Source organism: Peromyscus maniculatus, chromosome 20 (genome assembly GCF_049852395.1).
Source record: "Peromyscus maniculatus bairdii isolate BWxNUB_F1_BW_parent chromosome 20, HU_Pman_BW_mat_3.1, whole genome shotgun sequence".
Classification (NCBI taxonomy): Eukaryota; Metazoa; Chordata; class Mammalia; order Rodentia; family Cricetidae; genus Peromyscus; species Peromyscus maniculatus.
In genome coordinates, this window is record NC_134871.1 from 42,480,437 (window position 1) to 42,497,155 (window position 16,719).

The following is a 16,719-nucleotide window of genomic DNA, read 5'->3' on the forward strand; positions in this document are numbered from 1 at the left end:
CAGCAATTCCACTCTTAAACAAATACCAGTGTCTCCACATGACCAATACCCATAAAATGCCATACCCATAAAATGACTTATAAAATAATATTCATAACAGCTTCATTTAATAATACCCAAAACTCATGTCAAAGGTAAGGCCATAATGTGTGGTATGCCTGTATACTGGACTAAAGACTTGGCAACAGAAATAAGTATGAACATGAATGAACCTTGTGAGCACGGCACTGACCACAGAAAGCCAGGCTCGGAAGAGAACTTACAGTGTGGGGCCTGCTCCCTGGCCTTCTAAAATAGACACCAGTGAATGAATCAAAGGGGAGTCAGGACCATGATTGACAGAGGGAGGAAATGAAGGTTCTCCAGGGAGGTAGAAATGAATGGGGAGTGTTTCCATCGTCAACACTGTAGGGTTGAGATTCCCACCCCTGTTCAACTTGAAAACAAGTGCCTAGACATCCCTACTGTCATCCTTGCCGATGGATGTCCTTGTTGGGAACGGGAAGGGACGGCGTGGGTGAGTGACGCAGGGCCAAGAACTGCAGAAGCCACCAGAAGGATATAGGGGACTCTTTCATTAAGTTTGAAGTTTTATGCGTTAGACTGTTAAAATCGTAATCACCTACCAGGTCCCGGACACACACTTTCACATCCGTTATCTCATTAAATCTTCAGATTAGGCAAACTCAGCATGCAAGATGAAGAAAACAGAGTCGCTGCCGCTGCCACTGCTTTGCGAAGGAGTCCGGATATCCCCTTTGTCCCTACTGCCCCTCTCCCAATGAAGGGTTCATTACCAGGGACTCAGACCTTAGAGAAGGTAAAAGGCCTCAAAATAAAATGGTGATGAGGTTCTCTGGGGCAAGGTGGATGGGCAGGGAGCATTTCCCCAGAGCTCACCTCCCTCTTCCATCCCTCCAGCCAGAGGTTACACTTGGTTAAGGCAGGCTGGGCCTGCGCTCACCCTCCAGAGCCTGGGCATCCCCAATCTACACCCAGGCTCACGCCTTAGCTTCCGTTGCCCTGTGAGTGAAATGTGGGGAAGGCTGTCCCTGAAGACCAATGTCCCTGGGGAGGAGACTCTCAGAAAAGCCACCACTTGTGGCTAGGGAGCAGGTGTGTGGCTTCCTCCACACCACCGGAAGGGCCTGACTGCGCAATGGGAGAAAGGGCCACAAGGAGGAAAATGCTGGCGTCGCGGGTGTGCACCACCATGCCTGGCTCCCTGCATGTTTCATAACCAACTTCTTCTGTAAGGAAAAAGACCTCCAGGCCACAGAACACCCTCACCGTCACAACCCGGTGTTGTGAGCTTCCTAGGGGAGAAAGCGGCAGCTCCTGGAATAGAGGAGCTCCTGGGAGAACTGCTCTTTAGACACTGGGCACAGGGCGTTCTGGCTTACGTCACTGATGCTGTCTCTGCCGTCAGGTTGTGAAAAACTAAGGGGCAGGAGCAGAATCTCTTGTGAGAGCCACTTCTAAGGTGGTGATCAAAAGGGTGATGCTGTAACCACAGTCAGAGAACGCTTGCTCTCCTTCGAGGTCTGTGGGATGGACCCCCAGACACCTCCCGCCAACCCTGAGGGACATCTGCCCAGGGAAGGGGAGAAGAGAGCAGTCTGTCAGGCCTGCCCTCGAGCACCACCTGTCACTGTGATGATCTGCGTTGAGAAAGTAGTCTGGCTGGCAATCCTTGGAGGAAGACCAGCCAGCCATGTCCCCTTGATGATATCACTGCAAGGCAAGAGCTCAGAAGAGCCTACTCAACAGATTTAGCACCTTCCCCTCGGATCGGCTGTCAAGGAGTATGGGGGACAGGCTTATGCTCTCTGATCACACTATCAGAGTGAGCTTATGTTTACTCACCTGTGTTTACACAGTCAGAATGGCATCATGTCCTCTCTCACCAAGACAAGGTAGAAGTGATCAACCCTCAAAAAGAGCAGAGACAAAAGAAGAGAAGAAGAGAGAGAGGAGAGAGGAGAGAGGAGAGAGGAGAGAGGAGAGAGGAGAGAGGAGAGAGGAGAGAGGAGAGAGGAGAGAGAGAGAGAGAGAGAGAGAGAGAGAGAGAGAGAGAGAGAGAGAGAGAGAGAGAAGCCTCTAGGTCAAGTTGTGTTCCTCCTCATCCTCTACTGCATGTGGCAAGTAGGGGGCATTGGTGACCAGCTCAGTTCAGAGGCAGCAACACCCAGTTCTCACATAGTTCACTGTGGGACTTGATTGCTGCAGGCCGCAGGAATATATCATAAGAACTCAGCTGGTTATGCCAAAGTCACTACCTGGAGGGATCAAGGATTTCCTCCAGAGGAAGCCAAATTCCAAGGAGCTTTTGGTGTTATTTGGCTTGTTATATATCAGCTGTCTTCTGTTTTGAAAATCATGTGTGCCTTCATAGTTTTCCCAATTGACTTTTCCCTAAGAAGAGCTAACAGTGTGAACTGATCACTCTCTGGACACACACATTCCAGGTTTTGGAGAACAGACTCAGGAAAGCCTTCCTCTGGAATCAGATATCTCCCTTAGCCACTTTCAAGGACCAGCAGTAATAACAGTTCACATGAAGATCTCCTGATTTAAGGCAAATTCCACAAGGAGACACCGCCTAGGTCAGGTAGACATTAAGTAATAGCTTTACACAATTTAGCTCGGACCCTCCTTTCTTACATCCTTACTAACTTTATAAGACCTTTAACTCCTTACCTAACCACTTCTAGGAATATTTAGATAACTTTCTGTGCTGACAGCTATGCTCAGCCAGAACCCCAGTTCAAGCCTCCCTACAATCATCATCATTGGCAGCATCTGGCCAGGTCCATCCCCAGATGGAGGAAAGTACCTTATCAGAGATACCTCTGTACTAAGTACAGACTTAAGCATCCAGGCTACCTGTTTGAGAAGGTCTGGCAGATGTGCCAATTAAGCTTAACTACCTCCTTTCTCCAATCTTTCCTCTAGTTCCAGATCTCCCTTTAACTATCACCAGAGGCATCTACCTGTGCACAGATTGCCTAGTGACCAAGCACACTTTCTCCCACCCTGCAGAAAAATGGCAGGCAGATAGCTTGGACATATAGGAGCCACAGGAAAAAAGAAGGCATTATTTTCTCCCATTGACCTAACAACTTACAGATTCTTAACATTTTCTACTAATCACGTTTAAGACTATAGTTGAGCACATAAGATCCCTCTTCTTAGATATTACCTGAATTTAGCCTTTAGTTAATTCATTTCCCCATTGGTCACTTTCCTTTGGGGTTGCAAATGATAATTAACGGTTATTGCCTCTCTATGTGATGCTTTTTTTTAAAGATGTATTTATTTATTATGTATACAGTGTTCTGTTTGCATGTATCCCTGCAGGCCAGAAGAGGGAGCCAGATCTCATTACAGATGGTTATGAGCCACCATATGGGAGCTGGGTATTGAACTTAGGACCTCTGGAACAGCCAGTGTTCTTAACCTCTGAACCATCTCTCCAGCCCCTCTGTGTGATTCTTATCACCCCTCCATTTGACCCTGGAAGCCTGGCTTTGCACTGCTAAGGGAATATTGCTTGTAAGTGTATATATACCAGGACTTCCCGGACACTGGAGGATGGAGAAGAGAAGAGGGAATGGAAGAACTAGATGGGTAAGAATTTGAGAGGAATAAACTGAGATGGGGAAGAACTAGATTGAAGGGCTAGAAGAGAGAACTAGAGGAACAAGGTGGAAGATGAGGAAGAGCCAGTTGGGGAAGAACAAGATGAGGAAGAGCCAGATAAGAGAGAAGGAGACGGGAGAGGAGCTGATAGGGGAAAGAACTAAATGGAGGAGAACCTAGAAGGTCCAGAACTAAGATGAAGAAATTAAGATAGAACCTAGAGGGGACAACAGATAAATGTAAAGAGAAATTGGGCAAGAAAGGAGCTAAAAATGAGAGCAGAGTATAAGCTTGTAGAGAGAGAACTGACAGAATAATAAAGTGTATGGACTAAGGAGTTTCGTGGACATAGATTCATTTCCTTTCTTCAAAGATTAATTATCAGCTGGTTGTAGATTCTTTCCCGGCCCTGGGAGGGGACTATTGAGGGGCTGGACCCCCATAGTCCACAATACTTGATATACTCATGAAGACCAGCTATGGGGTTCTCACGAAGCCTCAGCATTAGTGCCCTCCACAGCCATGCCCAAGCTGCTAGCCTCTGAGTTCAGGTTATTGTGTCTACTAGTTTAGACACCAGTCACTGTGTGTGTGTGTGTGTGTGTGTGTGTGTGTGTGTGTGTGTGTGTGTGTATGTGTGTGTGTGTGTTATGATAGCTACAGTTTGGATCTTTTATGCCCTCCAAGGCCCATATCTTGGTAATGGAAGTCGGGAGTTGGTAGGGTCTAGCACGTCTCAGGTCACTGACCTGAAGAAAACTGTGGGAGCATGGCCCCTCCCCTTCCCCCCTTCCATTCCTTTCTTGGACAATGAAATGAGAAGCTTCGCTCCAGCAATGTTCCCTCACAAGCCAGAAATCTCTGGGGCCAATGGACCACAGACTGGAACTGCCAAAGCTGCTGACCATGACGCATTCTTCATTTATAAGATGATTATACCAGGTATTTGTTAGAATGATAAAAAAAAAAAAAAGTTCACATATTTACATATATGCATAAAATATGTAGATATATAAAATACAACCACGAAAAAAATATATACTTGTTTGCTTCTAGGAACACATTTCTCCCCATTGTCTGAAGGCTGCATGAAGACAAGGATCAACATACACTTGACCCACACTAGATACTTAAGAACAAATGGATAAATGAATGAATGATGAATGTGCATAATCCATGCTTTTAAGGAACATATAGCTTAATAAAAGAGAGAAATATAAAAAAAAAAAAATCACCTGCCAAGTGTGATGGCACACACCTTTAATCCCAGCACTTGGCAGGCAGATCTCTGTGAGTTCGAGGCCAGCTTGGTCTACAGAGTGAGTTCCAGGACAGCTAGGGCTGCTACACAGAGAAATCCTGACTTGAAAACACAAACAAAAAAGCAGATAATCCAATGGTTTTCTGGGTTTTTTTCTTCAAATGACTCGCAGAAAAAAAAAGGTTTGAAGGCACACATTACAGGACCCCTACTTCAAAGAACTGACCCCAAAGCCACAGATAGAGCCTAGGGCCAAGGCTGGCCAGAGAAGGAGCTTGGAGGAGATTCTGCACATGTGATAAGTCAGGTGAAGAGGCCAAGAATAGAGAGCAGGCACCCAGTGATGCTCCCTGAACTACAAGGGCAGGTGAGGCCATTGATGGGTGAGGGAAGGCGCTCCAGAGGAACGGTGTGGCAAGTGCAGGGGGCGAAGGGCTTAGCAAACCTGAGGCCAAGTACAGGGGCCCCCGGGGGTTGGTGGGGGTGGAAATCTCCTCTGACAGCAAGAGAGGCCTAGGTACTTGCTTGGCTCCTTAGAGAAGAACAAGGATATAATCAGAGCATGGAGAACTGAGTCTCGAATTTGGCTACAGAAATTGGGTGGGAAGTGTGTAAAGGCCCAAGAATATGAGAACAAACAGAAACGCTGCAACTCAAGATGTCTTCAGCACCTGAGCATCATCTCCATTAACTGGAGCTGACTCTCGAAGAGAGGAGACGCTGTTCATCCCTCTAACGTTGGTAAGGAAGCCTTCCTCGCTGCTTTCAACTCTCTACATTGTCCCTTGCAAGAATATAAACTCTTATGATATTTTAAAACAATTTTTGAAGAAAATATATTTCAAACAAAGCACAAGAAGAAAACTGCAGAAGAGATGGACTCTGACAGCGGGGCTCAGGCAGCCTAGGTAGAAACTATCTCTGCAAGTCTGGGCTGGTCAGCACCTCTGACCCCACCCACATCTCAGCTCAGAGACCTGAAACAGGATGCAAATCCAGACACGGGCTGAGCAGGGGATAAGGGCAGACTACACAAAGGGGTGGTCGGATCCAGACACCTACACCCACTGCACAGCAAGGCAGCCCAGAGCCTGTTAAGAGCAGCACCGGAACCATACAAGGTATCCATCCGGGTACACAGGAGACAGCAGAGCCCCATCAGAACTGGGGTGAAAATAGAATTGGATATTGTAAATCCTTATTTGGTTTTTCCATAAGGTATATCTGTCACAGGGTCACTTATGAAGGGGGAGCCAGTCTTTGATGGGTGTGCTCAGTTCACTGTATGTTTCTCATTGGGTGGCACCCTCACAGGAGTCCATAGGGGTAACTGAGATCAGAACTCAGCCAGCACTCACTGCCCTTGATAGTGCCCGGTCCTGTCTGTCACAAGGCAGCATGCCCACCCCTGATTACTCAGGCCCCAGCACCCTGTGCATACAGCAGTCCCTCAAATAAGCCTGGGGATTCAATCAAACTGAAGAGGCCTTAACAAGGAAAGATGTGTTGTTGGTAGGGGGAAAAAAAAAAAAAGCTTGAAAGCATTCTAATCCATTTCGTCCTTATCTGAAATTTGAGTTCTTATCCAGCCGTGAGAGAGCCCCACACGCCTGTTATCGGGACCAACAGCCACCCGAAAGCCACATGTTTTGATGGCCTGGGCTGAGGAGCACATTTTTTTGCTAAGGATTTAAAGGAAGAAAGAATCTAAAACATCTCATTAGACAGCAGTCCATCTTGTTAGGAGGAAGGCATGCTGAATGCCTGACTCAAGGCTTCCTCCACACAAAGGAGCCCAGTCAGCACTTGTCTGGGACTGGCGCGTTTGAGACAACCCCAACCCCAAAGCTCAGAAACGGGGCATTCGCATCTCCCAAATAGCAAAGGCAGGTGAAAGAGGCCCTGGGGTCAGCACCACCAGATCTCTCTGAGCAATTTAACCACCTAATTAACATGACGGTTGTGACAGAGGTGTGCAAGGGGCATCCATGGTAAGGATTACTGAGTACTAAATTTGAAAATACTGCTTCAAAGAGTCCAGCCCTGGACCAAATGTTCTTAATTTTGTATTTTTGTTCACTCAATATTCAGATTAATTTTCCTACTTAAAAAAAAAAAATGTGAGAGATAAACCATTCTTTCCCCAGTTTGTTAAAAAAGAAATCTAAATGTTCTGATTTAGTTCAAGACTACAAAATGGTACCTTTTCAGCTAAGCCCACATAGGTCTGAGGCGATAACAAGGACGTCCGCCACTGTCGAGGGAGGGGATTAAGTGTCTTCACATTCAGCTGGGGACACTGGCTAGGGACAGCTCTTCTGGAGAGCAATCTGACAGCAAGTACCCAAGGACTTATGACGTTCCTAGCTCCTGACGAAATCACTCTACCTCCGAGAACACTCAGAAGACAATCTGGAATTTAGTCACAATCTTTCCACAGGGGCCCACTATGCTTGTCACAAGAGAGTTTATTTTAAAAAAAAAAAAAAAATTAGTGATAAAGAGACCAGTAGCAAAATGCCCAACATTTGAGAGAAGAAAATAAATAAAACATGTAGCGTGTTCCCATAACATACAAACCCTTTAAGATTAGAAAGAGGATGAATGTTGAGTGAAAAACATAGAAATGTGACCGTCACCAGGAGGACATAGAAAAAACAGGACAGCGTTTCCATCAGAGCGACCTGGAAAGAGCTGGATTCTGGCGAGCCTCGAGTTGCACCCACTGTAAGACCAGGCACACCATTTCCCTCTCTGGTCGTTCATTTCCGCAGGAGGCAGACAGGGAAATAAACACCCATGAAAAGGACTATTTTAACCAAAATCTTGGAAAAAGACCTACCATGGAGCAGGCACTCAAGAATGTGTGTGGGAAAAATATATACAGGCATGCAAAAAACACGGCTAGTTTTTATTTTGTTTGTCCTCCATTATTTTTGATATTTTCTATACTGAACATGTTACACTGCTATAATAGCCATGAATCTCAACCAGTCCAAAATTGTCCACTAAAATACCCTGAATGGATGGTACCGTGGAGGTGGCATTATATTCCTGCTTCGGTCCATTGCTGCCTTAGATGGGACCCAGCTGTTCTTAATCTACAGGTAATGGCTACCTCCGTGGGTGACATCTGTGCTGAGCACAAGCCTTACCTGGCTAACGGGCTTCTGGATGGCTACAGAACAATACCCAAACCCTGCACAAAGCATAAGGGCCTGCATCCAAGATCTAGGCCCCTAACCTGCCTTCCCTGAAGGCCAACATGAAACCGGAAAGTGGGGGTGTCAGCTGTGCCTGCCCCCAGAGCAGGGCTGCTCTCTCCCTTACAGGTAGGACGGGGGCCCCAAGGCCCTTATCAGTGAGAAGTGACTAAAAGTCCTTATAACTGGGCACAAGATACATCTGTCTGTGCATCCTAGTTCTGGGGGGCCAAAGCTTGAGAGCACTGGTTCTCAACCTGTAGGTCACGACCCCCTTGAGGTTCAAATGACCCCGTCGCAGGGGTCGCCTTAAGAACATCCGAAAACACGGGCGTTTACGTTATGATTCATAAGAGTAGCAAAACTGCAAAAATTGTTATGAAGTAGCAACGGAAATAATTTTATGGTTGGGGGGATCACCACAACTTGAGGAACTGTGGGCTCTCCTCACCCACCTCCCTCCAGCCAAGGCTTCTCCTCTGTTCTTTGCTGTGGAACCCTCTAGAGCCTAAGGGCTCCTGTGTACTCTCCCACCAAAGCCACCCAACAGGGCCTGTGCTTGTGCTCACAGCCAACAGTGAGTGGCTCTTCTGGCCTTTCTTCCAGCGCTTTAAGGAGGGAGCTCTCTGCCTGGTTCCCTGCTCCCACGGTGGCTTCTCCTCAAACTGCTGCACCGTCGCCGTCTCCTGGGCTCAGGCTGCTAGGCCTATGCCAGGCACCCATCGTTCTCCATCTGCTCCTGTCACGCCGGGCTGTGCCATCCCACCCTTCCCTCCCCCCACCCACAGCACCACTACACAGACTCAAGGCCAAGCACACCCTTCAGGGTCTGCCGTGATGTCCCCAGGACCCCAGGCTCTGTCTTCCCAGCTCCTCGAGAATGAGGACCATTTAAAGCCTAAGCCTTGGCACGTCTGCCATGTGTGTCCATCTGTCCTAGTTAAACCAGCCTCGGCCTCCCTCTGCTACGTCTCTTCCTAGAAGGGCTGTGCTCAGCAGTCATTTTCCCGTGTTTACCCTCGTCACTTTCCCTCTCCACTAAGATCACATGAGTCTGTTTGTCCTGCACACCCCATTGATGCCTCAAACCCTGACACATACCGGTCACCGAGCTAGTATTTTAGTGACTGGCTTATTGTGCAGAAGATGTAGGAATTTGTCCAACGGTAGCCATCCTCAAGCAAAAGAACTCTTAACAATAACTGAACAGGCTCTTGGAGGCTGTGTCTGCTAGGAAACGCCAGTTCCTCACTCAGGCACACAGCTTGGCCTCTCCACTGACATTCTGTGTCTCCTTGGCGTCGCCTGCTTACCTCACAGGTCAGCATGTTAGCACTCAAGGGTCCGCCTAACCTATCTCAACCCTTTTCAAAGCTGAAAACACAGAGATACATCACTGCCCTAAACCTGTAGTCACACAACCTCAGAGGACAGACCAATCCCAGATGAGGGCAGGCATCCACAAGGGCAAGGCAGGCAAACAGAAGCAATTGTCTCCTGAGGACCAGTTTGTACCATCAGCCATAAGGACTTCAGACCACATCTCAGGACCTGACCTGAGAAAGGCAGGGATGGACCACTGCTTAATTCACATACCTCTTGCCTTATGACCTCTTGCCTCTGTTTAAACCCAAAGTTCCCATCAATACCACAAAGACAGACTTGGCCGTCACTGGACCCCTTTATGCCTTCCTCTTCCCAGTGCGGCCACACTGACTACACCTCTCTGCTTCTCATCATCATCTGTCTTTAATTGGCCTGTGTGGAGAGGTGACCAAGCCTAGCCTGTTGAGATGCTGCAGCCTCTTCCTCTAAAAATTCCAGTTACAGTAAGATTCACACACTCAGAAAGACAAACCACCTTGTGAATGGATGGATGGCTATGCCAAGGGCAGGCTATGAGCATCTCTCCACTTCAGTAAGAAAGAAGGCCCGAGGGCTTGTGAAATCATCAACTCAGGACATCATCCATGCCATAAAACTTAGAAGAGACAAAATGAGTTGGCAGGGAGAGAGATATGGGAGGGGTGAGGAAAAGAGCACCCTTTTTTCCTAGCAAGAATTAACGAGGCGGGGGGAGGATCTGGTGAGACAGCTCCATGGTTAGGAGCATACACTGTTCTTGCAGAGGACCTGAGTTCTGGAGTTTGGGTCTCAGCACTCAGCTCAGGCAGCTTATAACTAACTAACTTTAGCCCAGCAGGGGTCCAATGCCTCTGACTCACACTCACATGCACATATCCATACATAGACAACACACACAGCACACACACACACACACACACACACACACACAATCTACAACCCAGAAAACTGAAACACGTGGTTTAATTATGAATGTAACTACTGTATTTCTTCGGGCTCTTCACTATCTTTCTTCTTCACCTTCGGGGGTCTCATAGGGAATAAATTTTCTCATTGTAAATAAACACGGTTTTCAATTTTATCATCGTTCTTTCTCCTCAGTTATATTAAAGTAAAATTAACTTGTAAAGCTTCACTTAAATATATGTATGGTGTGACATGACATTGGGAGGGATATCCCCTGCTGATAAGGCTCTCATCCGTGCTGTCTGTGACAGACATAATGGTAGTAACTGCTGTCCCTGGGGACTAGGGTTGGTTACTGTCTTATGTTTGTCTTTCTCTGGGGCTTGTATCTTTAAATTATTCTTGATAGGCATGTGACGATAACGTACTTATGAGATACAAGGCCAAGTCTGGATCCAAGCAAACACTCAACAGTGGTCAGTCAGGGACTTGGCACCCCCCCACCCCCCCACCCCCCGTGACCTTGAACTTGGATTCCTGCTGCATCAAACTTTCAGCCCTTTCTTCTGAGGGACACTGCATTATGCAACATCGACCCTATTGTGTGGCCCATTTCTTCTGATTGTAACTTCATAACCGTCAGCTTATTCCTATGCCCCGGCCACCGCAATCTACTCTCTGGGAGATCAACTCCTGTAGAGTCCATATACGAGGGAGACCATGCAGCATTGGCCATTCTGTGCCTGGCTGATTTCACCTAACACAGTGTGAGCCTGATCCATGCTATCACACGTGCCAGGATCACACCCTCTTCTGTGGCTAAACAGTATTCTATTGTAGATAGATAGATAGATAGATAGATAGATAGATAGATAGATAGATAGATAGATAGATAGATAGATAGATAGATAGATAGATAGAGATAGATAGCACCCATAGTGCTTATCCCATTCATCCTGTGAGAAGCATCTATGAACAGATTGCTTTTACACCAGGCTTTTGTGAACAGTGCTGTAATCAGCACAGGAATACCCATATCTCCTTTGTGTGCAAGTTTTATGTCCTTGGGGCGTGCACCTAGCAGGAGGATTGTTGGATCATTAAGTAGTTCTATTTTTAGTTTTTCGCAATGGCTACAGTAATTCACCTTCTCACCACAGTGTAAGGAGCACCCTTAGCATCCCTGCCAGCACTCTCTACATCGTCTTCAATGGTGGCCATTCCGATGGTGTAAAGGGTGTCTGCCCATGGTTTTGATCCACACCTCCCTGAAATAGTGAGGTTCAGCATTTAAAATCGGAAAACCTGTATCAACAGCTCCCTTCGTCAATGGCAAGTCAGTCCTGTCTGCACTGTGGTGGCACAGCTTCCTTCCAAGCCCCCTCACCCTGCTGATGTCAAGCTAAGCTTGCTCTTCTTCCCACCCACCTTACAGCCTAACTCAGGAGCCGCCTGCTTCCAACTGCCTTCCCTGATGCAGGCCCTGGCTAGTGCTTTATGGCCTCCCTCCACACCAAGCTCCTTAGGTCAGAACTCAGAGCTCATGTGGAGTCCTGGAGGTCAGATGTTCTTCAGAGATCAGAAAGGTATGAGGTGCACACACCGTATAGCAGGGCACACCACGATCAGACCCTCGATGTGTCAAGGACACATAAAAAACATTCTCAGTCAGTGGAATTAAGGTACACCCTAGCCAGCCTCCTGGGAATGTCTGTCAGGATGCACGAAAGGAGTTTGATACTGTCCCCAAGCAAAGCCTTTTTACCTGGGAGCTTTTTGTGTTTAGAACAAGTGAAGGGCCGTGGCTGGCAGATTCACCTTCCCACCTGCCTCTCTAGGGTGGTTGAGCATCTACTGAACAGAACAGATAACTCAGCCGTACAGTGGACCGGCACAGGACAAGAGCTCAATGTGTGATGGACAAGGAGAGCAGGAGACTTGAGACCTCACACAGAGAAACACACCCCATCTACACCATCAGAACGGGACAGAGACACTGCCGGTTTCTATTCAGCACTGGTACATGTGCAGGTGGGCAGGGCTTGAGGTTCACTAGGCACTGCCATCTGAACATAGGTTCTGCCCCTTGCTAAGGAAAGACCTGCAATACCACACATCTGTCAGCACTCTGCCCCCTCCAACTGCTCCTACAGCAGGCTCCCTGCTGGGACGACACCTGCTTAGAACTAAGGCAAGGGACTCAGCTCCTCCAGGGGTTCTGTGTTGACAGTAAACCTGCATCAGAGGGCAAGCAGCTGCAGCTACTGCTTCTCTTCCTCCTCCTCTCCCTCCCCTCCTCCTCATCCCCCTCCTCCTTATCCCCCTTCCCCTCCCCCTCATCCCCTCCCTCTCCTCCTCATCCCCCTCCTCCTCATCCCCTCCCTCTCCTCCTCTTCCCCCTCCCCCTCCTCATCTCCTCCCCCCTCCTCCTCATCCCCTTTCCCCCTCCTCCTCCTCCTCTTCTGCCTCCTCCTACTACTACCCCTACCCCTCCTTCCCCCCACCCCTCTTCCTCCTCCTCCTCTTCTTCTTCATCTTCATTTTGCCTGACATTAAACAACTGCCACATTAAAAAAAAAAAAAAAAAAAAAAAAAAAAAAAAAAAAAACCATATCCTCATGATCTTATCTCTGCTGGCTTCGTCACCGGGTGACTTATTTCCAGATTCCCTGGAAGACCTAGGGATTGAAGCGAATCCAAATAATTCCTTGTTTCCCGGACATCCAGGCTGTGCAAGTCCAGTGCCAGGCCCCCGGCACACTTCATCACTGGCCCTGAAAACTGCTGTTCCCCCTCTTCAGGTGACCTGTCCTCCCTTCAAAGCAAAAGGCTGACCAGACCAGTCCAGGCTGGGGTAGGCAGATGCTTACACAGCAGACGTGGTCCCCCTGACCCCAGGCTGCGTTAACAGTGACCCCGTGCCTGCAGGGAGGTGGCCAGCCAGCTGGGAGCAGAGCACAAAGGATGCCGTTGCATGATGTGTATGACTGTTTAGAGACACACTGACTGGGTGCTAGGAGCTAGGAGAATGAAGGGTCAGGGCCCAAAAGACCCAAGCCCAGCCCGCACAGAGAAAGGGAAGCACCCCTAAACAGGAGAACAAGTCCTGTGAAGTTCACCTCCTGGATAGGAGCCCATGCCCCTGCCCCATGAAAAGCTGAGCCAGGTGCAATTCCCGAGCCCATAGCCAGGCAGTGCATCTCCCTTACCCGTACCCACACACCTGTCCTAGGCTGTCCCTGTCCTGTCCTTCACTCCCTGTGCCTCCCTGAGGGACCTGCCTCCTTGTTTCAGCTGTGACTCCTCCTCCTTTTTCTAACCCAGGGCTAAACTGGGCCTGATGCACATAAATACCTAACCCAAGTGGATAAGGAAGGCCAGGGGAAGGGTGGACCAGCTGCTGTGACTCTTTCTTGCTCCTGGAGGAGCTACTGATAGAGGCCTCTGGAGCCCCAGATACATTCCCACACTCCCAGAGAGTGAGCTCAGTGGAACAACCCTGCACACCGTAGTCATATGAGTGGCTACTCCGATGCCTCCACTTTTAGGCTGCCAAAATCTTGCTGCCCAGGGTGTTTCCTGCAGAAATGACCAGGTTCTCCTGGAGAGAGGATGGAAAGCCTCCTCCTCGTCACAAAGTCGCAGAGTAAGGGAGCTAATATTGGGGGAAATAATTAACTGTGGTGATCTAGATAGCGGCAGAGATGAAAGACATTGGAAGTGGGGGGAGGGGTGCAGTGGAGGCAGCGGCCTCTGAAGTCGGCTTCAAAGGCTTCTGCGCCGCTGCCGTGATGAAGTTACAAAAATAACGAGAACTGAAAACTCAGAGCTACAATTACCCCCACCCAGCCGTCTCAATCAACTGCCAATGACTTGGTCAAACCCCAGCTCAGCTTCCAAGGCCTTCCACGGCTGCCCCATCCCACCCCTGCTGACCCACCTCCAGCCAGCCCCACACTCCTGCCCCAGAACCCTGGCCAGCCGCAGCTCTGGTCTCCGTGGCTCCCTCAATCCAACAGCCTTCTTGCTTGCTTGGCCAGCTCCAGACATTCCACACAGCTTCTCCGCAAATCACCCACGGAAGCGTCCATTAATGGAGCACAAACTCTGCTTACAGACAGCAGGTTTCCCTGGCCTGCAGAATTTGGAGCACTATGTGTACTCTTTTTCTTATTTTACAAAGAAGAAAAATGGTATCAGAGGGTTTGAGTGACCCACCTACCAGCTAATGAATCCAAGAACCAGGGGCCATCTGTTCTCAAATCACCTCTCCTGGTCCGTTCCGTCTGTGCATTGTGACCAAAGGTACCACTGCCTAAGTCTGGCCAGAACCTGATGAGGAGAGGAGAACCTCAAAACAGGCCCATTTGTGGTGAGGGGGCCAGTGGAAAGGTTTGGCAGACCTCTGGAAGCCCCATGCTTGCATCTCTGTGTGATAAACACACAGCGCAGGGTTAACAGGATGGACTGTTGAGTCAGGAACATCCAACATGCTGGCTCTGCCGCTCAGCAATTACGAGAACCCGGACTACTTGAGTCCCTTACCAATCTGCCCAATGGTGATATCGGTGACTTCATGACCACGACAGAAGTGGGACTCGGCACACAGACCGCACTTCAGCCCTCACCACTGTGTCCTGCGAGAATTCCCACTCTACCCTGTGTGTCACCGTCACCTTGTGCACGGACCACACTCAGTTCTCTTCTGCATCTGAACTGCCTGAGCCCCTCTGGAATCTGGGATGAGGACTGTCCCCTCGCTTTCTTCTAGCATGCTTCTCTGGTCACACATCTCCTACAGGTGGGCTCCTTAGTTCTGTACCTGGCATTTTCCAGTGCTTGGTAAAGCTCTCTAAGGCAGTCACAAGAGGAGAGGGAGGAGTCAGCAATAAGGAGAAGGGGAGGGAAGTCCTCAAGAGCAAGGGCCCTCTTTATAAGCAGCCCTATACTTTCGAGCAAGGAGCTTAAGCCTGGCCAACAAGATGGCTATTAGCTCCATGACACCATGTAGAGCCCATCTCTAAGACTAAAGCCTGGTGGGTGGCCCTCTATAACTTGGGTTTTAGTCGCCTCCATTCCCAGACTCACAACTGGGTTCATGAATCATCCTTACCAGCTCTCTGCCAACCCATGAGGATCTTTCCGACTCATAGCAGGCGCCTCAACAGAAACTGACAGGTGATCAACAGAGGTAGGCCTGTTTTTTATTTTATTTTTTTATTATTTTAAGTGTGCTTTAAAATAGGCCTAGCTGGAGTAAGACTGTGAGAAGCCCAATCTGGTATCGCCTTGCAATACAGGCCTTCTCTGAGACGCTAACCACTAGGTGCCTTTCCTAGTCACGCATCAAGCTGCACAGGCAGCGAGGACACTGTGAGCGTTAGAGAGCATTAGAGACATGCTCTACCTGGAGCTGTCTGACTGGAGACCTAAGCAGCTCCTCAACGCTGGAGAGTCAACAGACCCAACAAGGTGACGACCGTCTCTAGATACAAACCTGGCAGACCCCAGATAACAATAGGAAGAACTTCCTTGGGCTGGGGCTGAGGGCAGTCAATCGTGTGTACTGGAAGGAGGCTTTCACCTTTCCATCGGCTTCACGTGAGATTGGCCAGTGTGTGTTTGAAATCCTGAAGCAGATACACAAATTATGAACTGCATCTTGATGACTGGGCAATAACTTCACCTGTAAAAAACGCTTGCCCCAGAAGCATGAAGCCCTGGGGCACTCCCCCGCTCCCAAAACCCACCTAAAAAAGCTGGACATGGCAGTATGTACCTATAACCCCAGTACTAGAGAAGTGGCAGAGATAAGGGGGATCCCTGGGGCTTGCTGGGCAGCCTCGTTGCTACAGGCACACTCACATGCACAAGTATGTGTGCACACACTGGAGTGGGCACACACACTCATACACACCCGCACACAGCTGCATCTTCAGCAAGCAAGTAGTTCACAAAGACAGCAAGTAGGGGTGAGGCAGGAGGTGAAAAAGGAGCAGGAGAGGCCATTCCTCCTAAGCTTAGGGTGGGTCTCTGGCTGCCAGCCAGATACGACCTCAGGGAAAATCCCCTGCCCCTTACTTCAGTGAAGGTTCTAACCTCCAAAGAACTTTCCCATGCTCCTCAGGAGGCACACTTGCAAATTTTATTTATTGAAGATACAATACAACAGACACACTTAGAAGACAACAATCACCAAAAAGGGGACCCCTCCACAGGAAGCTTACCTAAAGCAACAGGAAAACACTACAAGCAAAAGACAGTATACAAGCATCTTGTTCAGTGTGAAGACACTCAGGGGGCTGGGGTGGGGGGCTAAGAGTGAGGAACCCGGGGGGCTGG

The 16,719-nt window shown here is 48.8% G+C and overlaps 1 protein-coding gene and 1 long non-coding RNA gene across 5 annotated transcripts in view; both read right to left on the reverse strand.

The window, feature by feature from the left end:
• Nucleotides 1-16,719, reverse strand: part of Trappc9 (trafficking protein particle complex subunit 9) — a 489,946-nt gene that overhangs the window by 220,099 nt on the left and 253,128 nt on the right. The gene's annotated exons all lie outside the window — the stretch shown is intronic.
• On the reverse strand, nt 12,944-16,002 carry LOC143269760 (uncharacterized). Its single transcript, XR_013046439.1, has 2 exons — nt 15,875-16,002; nt 12,944-15,229 (listed from the first exon to the last, which is right to left on the reverse strand). It is a non-coding gene; the product is annotated as an uncharacterized LOC143269760 (long non-coding RNA).